At 36.4% G+C, this 13459-nt stretch overlaps 1 protein-coding gene across 3 annotated transcripts in view; it reads right to left on the bottom strand.

Annotated features, from left to right (window-relative positions):
- Nucleotides 1–13459, bottom strand: part of plxna4 (plexin A4) — a 250952-nt gene that overhangs the window by 12949 nt on the left and 224544 nt on the right. The gene's annotated exons all lie outside the window — the stretch shown is intronic.

Consider the following 13459-nt stretch of genomic DNA (forward strand, 5'->3'; position numbering starts at 1 on the left):
AGTAAGTCATGGTATAGTTATAGTATGTTGAAACAAGTGATAAATAAGTCATGGTATAGTATGTAAAAGAAGTGATAAAAGTCATAGTATCATATGTCAAAGAAAGTGATAAGAGAGTCGTATAATATATTGAAAAGTCACATTATAGGATATCAAAAAAAGTATATATCAAAATAAGAAAATATAGTACAGTATATCAAAAAGTGATTAAAAAGTCATAGTATAGTATGTCAAAAAAGTCATAATATAGTATGTTGAAAAAAGTTTTATATCATCATTTCATAGTATCATATGCAAAAGAAATGATAGAATAGTCATAGTATAGTATGTCAAAAATAATAAAAGGTTTTAGTATAGAATGTTCAAAGAAGAGATGTAAATGTCATAATATACTATGTCAAAAAAAGTCATGAAAAAATATGTATAGTATGACGCAAAAAGTCATATATATTGAAAAAAGTGATAAAAAAGTCATAGTATAGCATGTTGTAAAAAGTGATAAAAAGTCATATGTGTGTCAAAAAAAGTGACAAAAAGTCATAGTATGTCAAAAAAAGTCTGGTAATGGTAAGTCAGTAATATATGTGAAAGAAAATGATAAAAGAGTCATAGTATACCATATCAAAATAAAGTGATAAAAAGTCATAGTATAGTATGTAGAAAAAATGTTTAAAAAAGGTCATAGTATAGTATGTCAAAAAAGTGATAAAAAGGCACAGTATAGCATGTTAAAAAAGTGAAAAAGTCATTGTATGTCGTGTTGAAAAGAGTGAAAAAAGTCTAGTATAGTATAGTAGTTAATTTTTTTTTATAAAAGTCAAGGTATAGTATGTCAAAGAATTATATACAGTTTTAGTACAGAATGTTGAAAAAAGTCATTGTATCGTATGTCAAAAGAAGATATTAAAAAGTCATAATATAGTATGTCAAAAATAGTCACAGTATAGCATGTCGGAAAAACCGATAAAAAGTCATGTGTATGTTAAAAAAAGTGACAAAAAGTTATATGTAGAAAAACGTCTGGAAGAATATGCAAAGTCCACAAGTCTAGTATAGTAAGTCAAAAATCAGAAAAAAAGTCAGAATAGTATATCAAAAAAATTGATAAAAGTCATAGTATAACATGCCAAAAAAGACGTAAAAAGTCATAGTATAGTAGGTCAAAAGAAGTAATGGTATAGAATGTTGAAAAAAGTGAAAATTAGTCACAGTACAGAATGTTGAAAAAGGTCATAGTTTAGTATGTTGAAAAAAGCGATAAAAAGTCATAGTATAATATATTTTAAAAAGTGATAAAAAGTCATACTATAATATATTGAAAAAAGTGATGAAAAAGTCATAGTATAGTATGTCAAAAAAAGTGTTAAAAAGTTATAGTACAGCATGTCGAAAAAAAAGTGTTAAAAAGTTATAGTACAGCATTCTGAAAAAGTGAAAAATAGTCATAGTACAGTATGTCGAAAAAAGTACTAAAAAAAGTCATAGTATAACATGTTGAAAAAAGTAATAAAAAAAGTCACAGTATGGTATGTCTTAGACAGTCTGGAAGAACATGCAAAGTCCACACAGGAAGGCCTAGCCCAGACTCAGGATCGAACCAAGGGTCAGAGCCTGCAGATGCCATTTGAAGAAGTGCTAACCTCTGTGCCACCAAATATATTTTGTATGTTGAAAAAAGTGATAAAAAGTTGTATTATAGTATGTTGAAAAGCCATTCATTGTCAAAAAAAGTGATGGAAAAAGCCATAGTATAGTATTTCGAAAAAAAGTGATACAGAGGTCATAGCATAGAATGTTGAAAAAAGTCATAGTAGAGTATGTCTGTTTAAAATTTTTCATTGGTATTTCATTTGTTTTTGCTTGCTAATATTCTGTACGGTACGTTTTGACTTTGTCTGTAAAAGGTGCTATATCAAATAAACTTATGTCGAAAAAAGTGATAAAAAGTAATTCAATGTAAAAAACGTGATAAAAAAAGCCCTAGCATAGTATGCCAAAAAAAGACTTTAAAAGTCATAGTGTAGTAGGTCGAAAGAAGTCATAGTATAGAATGTTGAAAAAATTGACAAAAAAGTGATAGTATAGTATGTTGACAAAATTCATAAAGTGATACAAAGTTATAGCATCAAAAATAGCGATAAATTAATAAACTTAATGCTTCCTGCTTCTTACAGTGCAGACGCTTTGCTGCTTGCTCCTGCTTCTGCTTGCATATTTTTGCTGATAATCGTGCTTTTCCTCTGAGAAACTATGAGCAGCGGCTCTTGGACACTTCAAAAACACTGGACTATACTTTTTTGTAGACATAGTAGGCTATTTGCCATATTTTAAAATTTTCTGCGTGAGCGTGGCCTACCAATAGCTCAGCCTGTCCTACGGGATTGTAGCTAAAGCTAATTAGCAGCAAGATGCCTCCTTCTCCGTAGAAGATACTACAAAACTCCTTCAGAAGATTGCACTTCTGGAAACCAAGGTTCACCTTCTAGAAGTGAACGTGGAGTAACGGATCTTGTGGAAATGACACCACTTTACCATGGACCCATACAATGGACAGATATGCTAACACACGGCTATTAGCACCACAAGACTACAAGAAACAGGAGGGTGGAACTGGTAATAAATCAACAAGTGCGGTCCTCCCTGAACTCGTCTGTGGCGAAGCCTAAGAGTAAATCATTTTCCTGGGAAATGGGAGGACACTACGGGCCGGGCACAGCGCCTGAGATTTGTGATCTGACCGGCTGGCCTGCTTATCATCTGGGCAGAGCGCCTCTTCAACCCTGTACCTAGTAGGACACAGCCTGTACAGCTGCAAAAGGGAAAATAAGCAACAAAATGCCCCCCCAACAACCTGGTGTGCAACTGGATAACAGATTTGCTCCTCTGCTGCAAGACGCTGGACATTCATCTGATGACCGGGACTGCGTCTCATCACCACACAGCAGGGTAAGACTGAGAGCAATTCAAAAAGTAAAAGCTAACAACTGGGCCTCAAACCCTGATTGTGGGTGACTCTGCTGTAAAGATTTAAAAAACAGTAAAAACACCAAAATACATGTTTTCCCAAAGACATGGTGTCTGACTTGACCCAAAAAATCCAGATATCGTGGCAGCACACCCAACTGTGAAGAACATTATTCGCATATATGGGTCAAATGATGTTGTAAAGCAACAGTCTGAATTGCTGAAACTGGACTTTAGGGAACTGCTTGACACAGTCACCCCCCTAAGCGCAATGTGTTTATCAGTGGTCCTATACCGTCAGTCAGAAGAGAGATGAGAGATTCAGCCACTGTTGGGACTAACACAATGGCTTTCAACTGAATGTACCGTCCACTCTCTGAAGTTCATTGACAATTTAACATTTTCTGGGAGCGCAGACATCTTTTTAAAGCAGATAGACTTTCCCTTACAAGCCAGGGTAAAGCTGTTCACCCTAATCTGCTTTACTTTCTGCGCTACACATCTGCTCCCTCTCCAATGTCACAAACAAAAGGAGACCAACAAAGTGCGGCAGTGATCCAGCACAGCCCCCGCCTGTGCAAAGATTGACCATGGGACCAGAGAGCAGAGACACACCTCCACTCCCCTCTTCACCTGTCCAGCACCCTCAAACCTTCCCAACCCCGAACTTCTGAGGATTATCGCTGTCTCTACTGATGTCTCCACACACCCTTTCCCTTATTTCCCCATCATTATGCACCCTTCCTACCCCCATGGCTCAACCCGGGCAAAAGTAAACGCCAAGCACCACTACCAGGATGTCAGAAAACTCCTTCCCCCAGACTGATAAGGACGCTTGTGTGCAAAATCTGCAAGCACTATCGATATGTGCCGGGCCTTGGCTGCAGGACTAGTGATACTAATACTCTTTCAAGCAAGCCCGCCCTGGGATTCAATTCTTCCTCAATTTCTGTTGTGATAGGTAATAGGAAAAGAATGGTGAATAAGCACTTAACTGCAAACTTAGCAAATTTGCATCCTTCCTCGTCAGCTACAGCCTTTCCCAAAAAATGAAAACACCTAACCAGCCTTACTAAACGTCAGGTCTTGGCAGGAAAATCATTTTTAATCAATGATTTTATACTAAGCCAATCTAATTTTATGTTTTTAACTGAAACCTGGTTAGACCATATAACACGCTGCTGTTCTCATCGAGTCACTCCCCTAACTTCAGTTTTATGAGTGAGAATAGAGTGAATAAGAGGAGGTGGAGTCGCCATTTTTTTTTAATGACTCATTCCACTGTACGCAAATATGTTATGGAAATTTTGTTTCTTTTGATATGTTCTCTTCAATTAAGATCTTCCCTCAAGCGATGTTTCTAAATTCTACAGGCCCCCTAAATATTGTGCAACCTTCATTGATACTTCACTGACCTGCTGTCTATTACTCTTAACTTTGATTGTGTGTAATCATTGCGGGTGATTTTAACATTCATGTTGACAGCCCCCAGGACAGGGACAAAAGAGCTGTGTTGTGTTTTTGAACTATGGGACTGACTCAGCATGTGACGGAGCCCACCACAATAAGGGGCACACTCTGGACTTGATTGTCTCCAAAGGTCTGAACATTTCCAAGGTTTGGTGACTGACGGGCTCTCTCAATCATTCCTGTGTTTTCTTTAACGGCACTATCTCTGTGCCCAAAAGTGTCCAAACAAAGATAATCAGAAAACGTATATCACTGAAAACACACAGTGACACATTTATACAGCTTTTCTCCCCCACCAGCCCTCTCTGGGCTATCGTCAGTGAGCTTGTAGATAATTTCAACTGTAAAATCACAAATGTTATTGATGCCATTGCTCCCACTAAGGTCAAAGTTGTATCTGGTAAGAAAGATCTCCATGGAGAAATGTCCTACTGGTGAGAACAGAAAAAAAGAGAGTGAGGAAAGCTGAACGAAGGTGGCGAAAAACAAATCTCCTGGTCCATTATAACTCCTATAAAGAGAGACTTCGCATTTATAATTTGGAACTGAGGAATGCAAGAAGGTCCTTTTTCTTGATATAATCTCTAGAAACAATATAATTCCCGTGCTTTGTTTGCTACTGTTGATAGGTTAACAAACCCTCCAGTACAGTAGCATCTGAACTTTTATCTACCAAGGCCTGCAATGACTTTGCCTCCTTCTTCAAAGACAAAATTCAAAAGATTAGACAACAGTCAGTGCCTCCATATCAAGTCCAGGATATGTTTTGTCACAGTGTTCAAGCAAAAATAGTTCCAATATGACAGAATTTCACACGATCAACCATACAAACCTGGAGGACATTATCAACATCGAAAACCTCGACCTGTTGCCTTGATGTTCTACCACGGGACTTTTCAAAAATGTTTCCAATTGTTTGACTTCTGATCTTCTACAGATTGTGAACACATCTCTTCTTTCAGGTATCTTTCCACAGGCCCTGAAAACGGCAGTAATCAAGCCACTCTTAAAAAAGAACAACCTAGACAAGTCACTAATGAGCAACTATAGGCCAATATCAAACCTTCCGTTTTTAAGTAAAATCATGAAATAGTTCTTTCAACAACTCAACCATTTCTTGTCACTAAGCAACAGTTTGATACCTTTCATCGGGTTTCCGACCACACCACAGCACTGAAACGGCTCTTTCAAAGTCTTTAATGACATCCACCTTAACACAGATAATGGCAAAATTTCAATCTTAGTTTCTTGATCTCATGCTGCATTGACACGGCGACCACGACATACTACTAGACCGATTGGAAAACTGCGTTGGCCTTTCTGGCTCAGTACTAAACTGGTGACCTACCCAAAGAATAGGGATTACTTTGTGTCTATAGGTAATTATGCTGACGTACAATATGAGTGCGGAGTTCCGCAAGGCCATTCTGGGGCCTCTTCGTTTAACATCTACATGCTTCCACTGGCTCAGATTATGGAGAAAACAAAATAAGTTACCATAGTTATGCGACGACACACAAATTTACATACCTTCGCCAGGACAAGTCCATACAAAAACTGACTAAGTGCATCGAACAAATTAACGGCTGGATGTGCCAGAACTTTCTGAAATTAAAGAAGGAAAAACTGAGGTGTTGTTTTTGGAGCAAGAGGAACGATTAAAAGTCTGCGCTCAGCTTCAAACAACAATGTTAAAAACAACAGACAAGCCAGAAATCTTGGTGTAGTCATGGACTCAGACCTGAACTTTAACAGCCACATTAAGACAATTACAAGTCAGCCTACTATCACCTTAAGAATATATCAAGGGTTAAAGGACTTATGTGTCAACAGGATTTGGAAAAACTTGTCCTGCTTTATCTTCAGTAGACTTGACTACTGTAACGGGGTCTTTACAGGTCTCCCTAAAAATCAATCAAACAGCGGCAGCTGATTCAGAACGCTGCTGCTCGAGTCCTCACTAAGACCAAGAGACTGGATCACATCACTCACAGTTCTGAAGTCTTACACTGGCTTCCTGTGTCAAAGAATTGATTTCAAAGTACTCTTGCTAGTTTATAAATCACTTAACGGTTTAGGTCCAAATATATTGCTGATCTGCTACTACACTATGAACCACCCGACCTCTCAGGTCATCTGGACAGGTCTGCTTTCTGTCCCCAGTCAACTAACAGGGTGAAGCAGCTTTCAGTTTCTATGCTCCTCATATCTGGAATAAACTCCCAGAAACCTGTAGATCCGCTGCTACTCTCAGTTCTTTAAATCAAGGCTGAAGACCTTCTATTTGATGCGCCTTTCTTTAAATGACTAATCATTTCTTTAAATTTCTTATGCTGCACTGTAAATTTTATTCTTGTGTTTTATGTTTCTCTTTGTTTTTAACTGTCTATTCATGTGTTTTACCGGTTTTAATGCTTGTGAATTTTAACTGTTTTTACTTGTGTTTTATCTGTTTAACTGATTTTGTAAAGCACTTTGAATTGCCTTGTTGCTGAAATGTGCTATACAAATAAAGCTGCCTTGCCTTGCCTTGCCTAAATTCATAGTATAATTTGTTGAAAAAAGTCATAGTATATTGAAAAAAAGGATAAAAAAGTTATAGTATACTATGTCGAAAAATGATAAAATGTCATAGTATGGAAAAACAGTATGAGAAAATCATAGTATAGTATGTCAAAAAAGTAATGAAAAAAGTCACAGTATAGTTTGTTGAATAAAACTGATAAAAAAGTCATAGTGTAGTAGGTTGAAAGAAGTCATAGTTTAGAATGTTGAAACAAGTCATAATATAGTATGTTGATTGAAGGGATAAAAAAGTCAAAGTATAGTATGTTGATTGAAGGGATAAAAAGTCTAGAAGTATAAAATGTTGCAAAAAGTCATAGTACAGTATACTGAAAAAAAATAAAAAAAGTAGTAGTTTTGAAAAGTCATAGTAGAGTATGTCGACAAAAGTGATAAAAATGTATAGTATAAAATGTGCAAAAAAAAGGGTATGAAAAAGTTGTAGTATAGTATGTCGAAAGAAGTTTTTGTATAAAACGTCAAAAAAATGATAAAAAAGTCATAGTATAGTATGTCGGAAAAAAAGGGCATGAAAAAGTTATAGTATAGTATGTCAAAAAAAGTGATAAAAAAAGTCAGTATAGAATGTCTGAAAAAAAGAGTATGAAAAAGTTATTGTATGTCAAATAAAGTGATTAAAAAGTTATAGTATAGTATGTCAAAAAAAGTTATTAAAAAGTTATAGTATAAATGTCCAAAAAAGGGTATAAAAAAAGGATTGATGATTAAAAAGTCATAGAAAAAGTTCAATAAAATGTTGCAAAAAGTATACGGAAAAAGGAGTAAAAAAGTTATAGTATAGTATGTATAAAAAAGTGATAAAAAGTGGGCATCCCATTCTAGGCATTATAGTGATAGTCATAGTATATAATTTTTGAAAAGTCATAGTAGAGTATGTCTAAAAATATGATTAAAAAGTCATAATATAGTATGTCGTAAAAAGTGATAAAAAAAATCATAGTATAGTACGTTGACAAAAGTGATAAAAAGCCATATTATAAAATGTGTCGACATGAAAGAAGTCATAGTATACAACACTGAAAACAGTGATCAAAAAGTCATAGTATACTATGTTGATATAAAGTGATAAAAAGTCATAGCATAGTATGTCAAAAAAGTAATAAAAAAGTAATAGTATAGTATGTTGAAAAAAAGGGTATGAAAAAGTCATAGTATAGTATCACAAAAAAGTCATGAAATAGTTTGTATAGAGTTACAAAAATCTTGATCCAGGGCATCCCATTTGAGGCATTACAGTGTTAAAAACTAGAGTATGTTGAAAAAAGTGAGAACATAGTATGTCAGAAAAAGTGATAAAACATCATAGTATAGTATCTTGAAAAAAGTGATAATATAGTCATAGTGTAGTATGTCAACAAAAATGATAAAAAGTCATAATATAGTTTTTGAAAACAGTGATAAAAAGTCGTAGAATAGCATATCAAAAAAAGTCTGGAAGAACATGCAAATTCCTCACAAAAAGTGATAGTATAGTATGTCGAAAAAAGTGACAAAAAAGTCATAGCATAGTATGTCAAAAATAGTCATTGTACAGTATGTCAAAACACATTCACACACATACAGACACTGTGGCCGAGGCTGCCATACAAGGTGCCATCAGATTAACACTCACACACATTCACACTCAGATGGTGCAGCATCGGGGGCAACTCGGGGTTCAGTGTCTTGCCCAAGGACACTTCGACATGGGACTGCAGGGCCAGGGATTGAACCACTAACCTTCCAATTGGCAGGCAACCACTCTACCACTGAGCCATAGCCACCCCTATAAAAAGTCATAGTATAAAATGTCAAAAAAACGGTATGAAAAATCATAGTACAATATGCCGAAAAAAAGTGATAAAGTCATAGCATAGTATATTGAAAATAGTGATACAAAGTCATAATATAGTGTGTCATACAAAAGTGATAAAAAGTCATAGTATAGTTTGTCGAAGTGTGTAAGAACATGCAAAGTCCACACAAAAAGTCATAGTCTTGCATGTCAAAATTTTTTAAAAAGTCAGCATAGTATATAAAAAAAAAATCATAGTGTAACATGTTGAAAAAAGTGATAAAAAAAATCAAAGTATAGTATTTGAAAAAAAGTGATAAAAAGTCAAAAGAAGTCATAGTATAAAATGTCAAAAAAGTTATCAAAAAGTAATAGTATAGCATGTCGAAAAAAGTGGTAAAAAAGTCATAGTATAGGATGCTGGAAAAAAAAAGATAAATTATCATAGTATAGTATGTAAAAAAAAAAAGTCTGGAAGAACACACAAACTCCACATAAAAATGTCTAAGTCACGCAATACAAACGTGTTATAAATGCAGAAAAAGCCTGAAAGAAGCACCAACCTGATAACAATGATAACATAAACATTGTAAGAAATCAAAGAGCTGACTCATTTTCTAACAGCTAAAGGTTTTGTGAATAGTTTAAAGTTTGAATGACATCTGTAGTTAAACATATGTAGGGAAAATAGCATTTTAAAGTGGAGGAAGCCTGAAGAAGGATTGAAGACTGCTCCATTGAATCCACTGTAAAAAGAAAAAAGCCTAATCTTTTAAGTCATAGTATGGTATGTTGAAAAAAGTGATGAAAGTTAGGTATAGAATGTTAAAAAAAGACATAGTATAGTATAACGAAAAAAAAAAAAAAGTAATTGTAAGGAATGTTTGAAGAAAGCGATAAAAAAGTATTAGTATAGTATATTGAAAATTGTGATAAAAAAAGTCATAGTATAGTACGTCAAAAGAAGTCATAAGTCATAGTATGTTGAAAAAAGTGTTTAAGTACTAATGTGGTACTACAAAGTGTACAGCCTATTTTAAGTCAACTATTCTGATCTTCATCCAAGAAGGAAAGATTACCAACCAGGATTGAAAAACATTTCTAATTGTCAAGCAGCAAAACAACAGAAAACTCTATTTACTAGCTAACCAGGCCTAGCTTTTAATCTTCTGACAGACACTATACTGCAAATGACAAAAAAGGAACACACAAGTACATCCACACCAACAAAGTCTATGTGCAGTCCTTTAGTAGCATGTCTAACTGTCTCTTGCAGTTTGCACTGATTGACAATTCTGGCACACAGAGCTAGTAATCCTCTGAATCTGCAGTTGTGGGAGATGTCCTATTCTTGCACATGGGCCTATCGAAGTTGCTTTGGTCACAGATGTTGTGAGTCAGCACAGGCAGAGGACTGACCAAGCCTAACTTTTTTCATGCGCTGATTTGAATTATAGCTGCTCCGCAGCGATGCTTCGGGCCGAGCATTTTAAAGAGGAAAACGAAGAAGTTGGAGAAGATGAAGAGGAGAAAAATGGCAAATACATGAACGTGCTTTCAGCAGAAGTGCCAAACATTCCTGCTCATTAGGTTGATTTTGCCCAAGGAACGGGCATAGTGTTTAAGTGAGGGTTGATGAGTGGTGTGTAGGGTATTGAGGTATTGGTATTAACTCTAAATCTCTCACTCTGAAAACCACTACCAACCTTGTTGAGCTACACCACCTAGCTCTTAGAAACCCGTGTCTCTAATCCCCACAGCATTATACCAAAGCATACAGTGGCATGTTAACCTAGGACACAAACTAATGAGCTGATCTCAGAAACATCTAAAACATGCAGGGAAGGTTTTCAAAGCACAATGGCTGATAGGTATAAAATGGTAACCTTTTAACTCTTGGAGCTTAAACTCACAACCTTCAGGTCTGAAGGCAAGTGTTTATCTCAGTGAGCTATTGGCCAGGTGATGACACTTCTAGCTTCAATGGCTAAGACGGTCAGAAATGTGTTCATAAGATGAAGTTCCCAAAATTTGGTGTCAACTGAAACAAATACGTGGGAGAAGAAAGGTTTAAGAACTTATGCAGTTTTTGCAAAAAGTAGAATGATGGACTTCAAAATTAGTACTGGGTAAAAGCAGAGTACAGGTTTTTCTCTACTGGGACTACAGTTTGACACAAGTTGCAACATTGTATCATGTACGGTTGATGTGTTATGAAAGTTAAGCATTTTAGATGGCTACTGAAGGGCCACCATCAGGACTATTAGACTACATTAGAATAATAATAATAATAATAATAATAATAATAATAATGTTTTAGGGTCCACTATTGTTTTAATGGACCCTAAAACAATAGAGTCCACGCAGCTTTGTAGCTCGGCCCCTAATTTTCAGCTTTATAATGGTGAACTGGGCATTGTTCCAGCTATGTCTCTGTAGGAGAAAAGGCACAACCTCTAGCCATGTTGGCTCAGTTGGTAGAGCAGGCGCACATTTACATAGAGGTTTGTGCAATGACGCAGAGGTTCAGGGTTTGAGTCCTGTCCATTAAAGGTGGAAAAGCCCAAAAAATAATCTAAGAAAAAGAAAAGGCACAACCTTTCACATGTATGTCAAGTTGCAGACCTCTACTGATCAAACTGTATGTTGGGACAAAGGGCTTAAACTGAATCTAAAACCTCTGTAAATTAGACACTGTACAAATTTACAGATTCCAGATAGATCAACTTCAAGAGTCCAAGCGATGTCATTAAAATCAGACTGTGTGCCAGTTTTGTACAATAATTAAAATTATGTCTGTTGCATACCAACATGACAAACATGGTGCAGACAAAGACTCACATACCATATAGACTCAGACACCATAGTGTTGATGAGATGAGACACTGACACACTGCCGTTAATCCAAAAGATACCATCTGGAGATGCTCTTGGAGCCAGTGACTCATGCATGCACACACATAGTGTACACACATCCAGATACACATTACAGCTCTGTCATTTAACTAATATTTTAACTGACTTTTAACTCACACAATAAAAAATCACAGACGCTTAAACAGCTTCAAAAACCTTGATATGAAAAAGGTACTGTAGCTTGAATAAAATTCAAGGGGCATAGGCTGGTGAAGCATTAGTGCTATTGCTGTCACTAGACTGTTGTGAGGGATGAACCGGATTATAGAGGGTCACAGATAATTTCCTGGACTAGAATAAATCCTGGAGACCATCTTTAGGTCTCTTTTAGGTCTTAAGAGTGTGTGGACATTGTGCTCTGAAAGCAAACTCCTGCTAGAATCCTACTAATACAACTATTTTCTATCAACTAGAAACCTAATACATTTACACAGTCTTATTAGATATTACACATATTAAGTTTTTTTTAACGCTTCTAATAATGCTGCAAAAAACTATTGGTGGTTACATCTACAGATATAATATGGCATATAAGAAGCAAACTTGTCACATGAAACCCTCAGGTTGAGGGATAATCCAGCATAAAGGCTACATCAGAAGATGTACAGTGGAGCTCTGATGGTGGGGAAACCCTGAAGTGGAGGTGGGGGTAGTAGTGGGGCTCTGGCTGCTGTGATGGTTTGAAGTTAATGGTGTGTATGATGACAATGGGCCTAGTAGGTTTAATGGAACAGGGGCCCAGCATGGGAGGGGCCACTGGCATTATTATTCTCAACCATCAGACAAAATTAAGGCTTTTGTTGTAGCCAAGATTGCACTCTTTTGAGACAATTAAAGGTTACGGGTAAGCACACACACTGAGTAGTGAAAAGACACAGGCACATCCCACACAGAGAAGATATATCAGTCAAACTGTTGTGTGCAATCTAAGTGGCTTTTTGTGATGATGTGTAATGATAAATTGCTATTCATTCACAGCCCTCCGGTGAGAGCCCATTCCACTAAAAGTCTAATGTAAAAGCGACCCATTGCGCTCTCAGAAAACACTTAACACACTCTGCAAATGGCCCAAAAATGCATCACAGAAAGAGGACCAAAATTGGGACCAGACCGTAAGTAAATAATAGTTCTTCCCCTTCTTTAGCTTCTCCCTATCAATTCCTCCCTCCATCCCTTTATGCACATCCATTTTATCCTACCATCTCCATGGTTCCCCTGAGCCTTGGGCTGAGTGATGCATGCTGGGATCTTGGCAGAGGCCAGGAGGCTAATGAGATATTAGTGTGCATTTAACTCCCACTGAGTTCACTTTCCTTTCTTCATCTTTTAATTTTTCTTCTTACCACATTCTGGTGCTCTGCTGATATTTAACCCCTACCAACCTCTTAAGGTGGGTTCACAGAGGTCAGTATGGTCTAAATTAATCAGCAGATATTAATTTAGAGGTGTAGAGGTTCACCTGGGTGCGTACTATGTCACTATGGAGATTTTCACAGTGACAGGCATTTTTTGGCCCAGTTATTCATGATAATAGATGGAATCTTGGCAGCCAATTGGATTAGCCCCTTGTGATTAGCTTTAATGAAGATTACACACCCCTGTGGTTAATGGATATTAGAAAGGGAAGAGGCGTGTGGTGAAGCTTGGCACTGACACAGGGAAATACCAGGGCAATGCCATGTGAAATGGGACACACTTTACTGATTGTGTCTGCAGTGCATTACATTACAGTGCAGAAAGAAAAGGTCA

The sequence above is a fragment of the Etheostoma spectabile genome, chromosome 23 (assembly GCF_008692095.1).
Source record: "Etheostoma spectabile isolate EspeVRDwgs_2016 chromosome 23, UIUC_Espe_1.0, whole genome shotgun sequence".
NCBI classification, from domain to species: domain Eukaryota; kingdom Metazoa; phylum Chordata; class Actinopteri; order Perciformes; family Percidae; genus Etheostoma; species Etheostoma spectabile.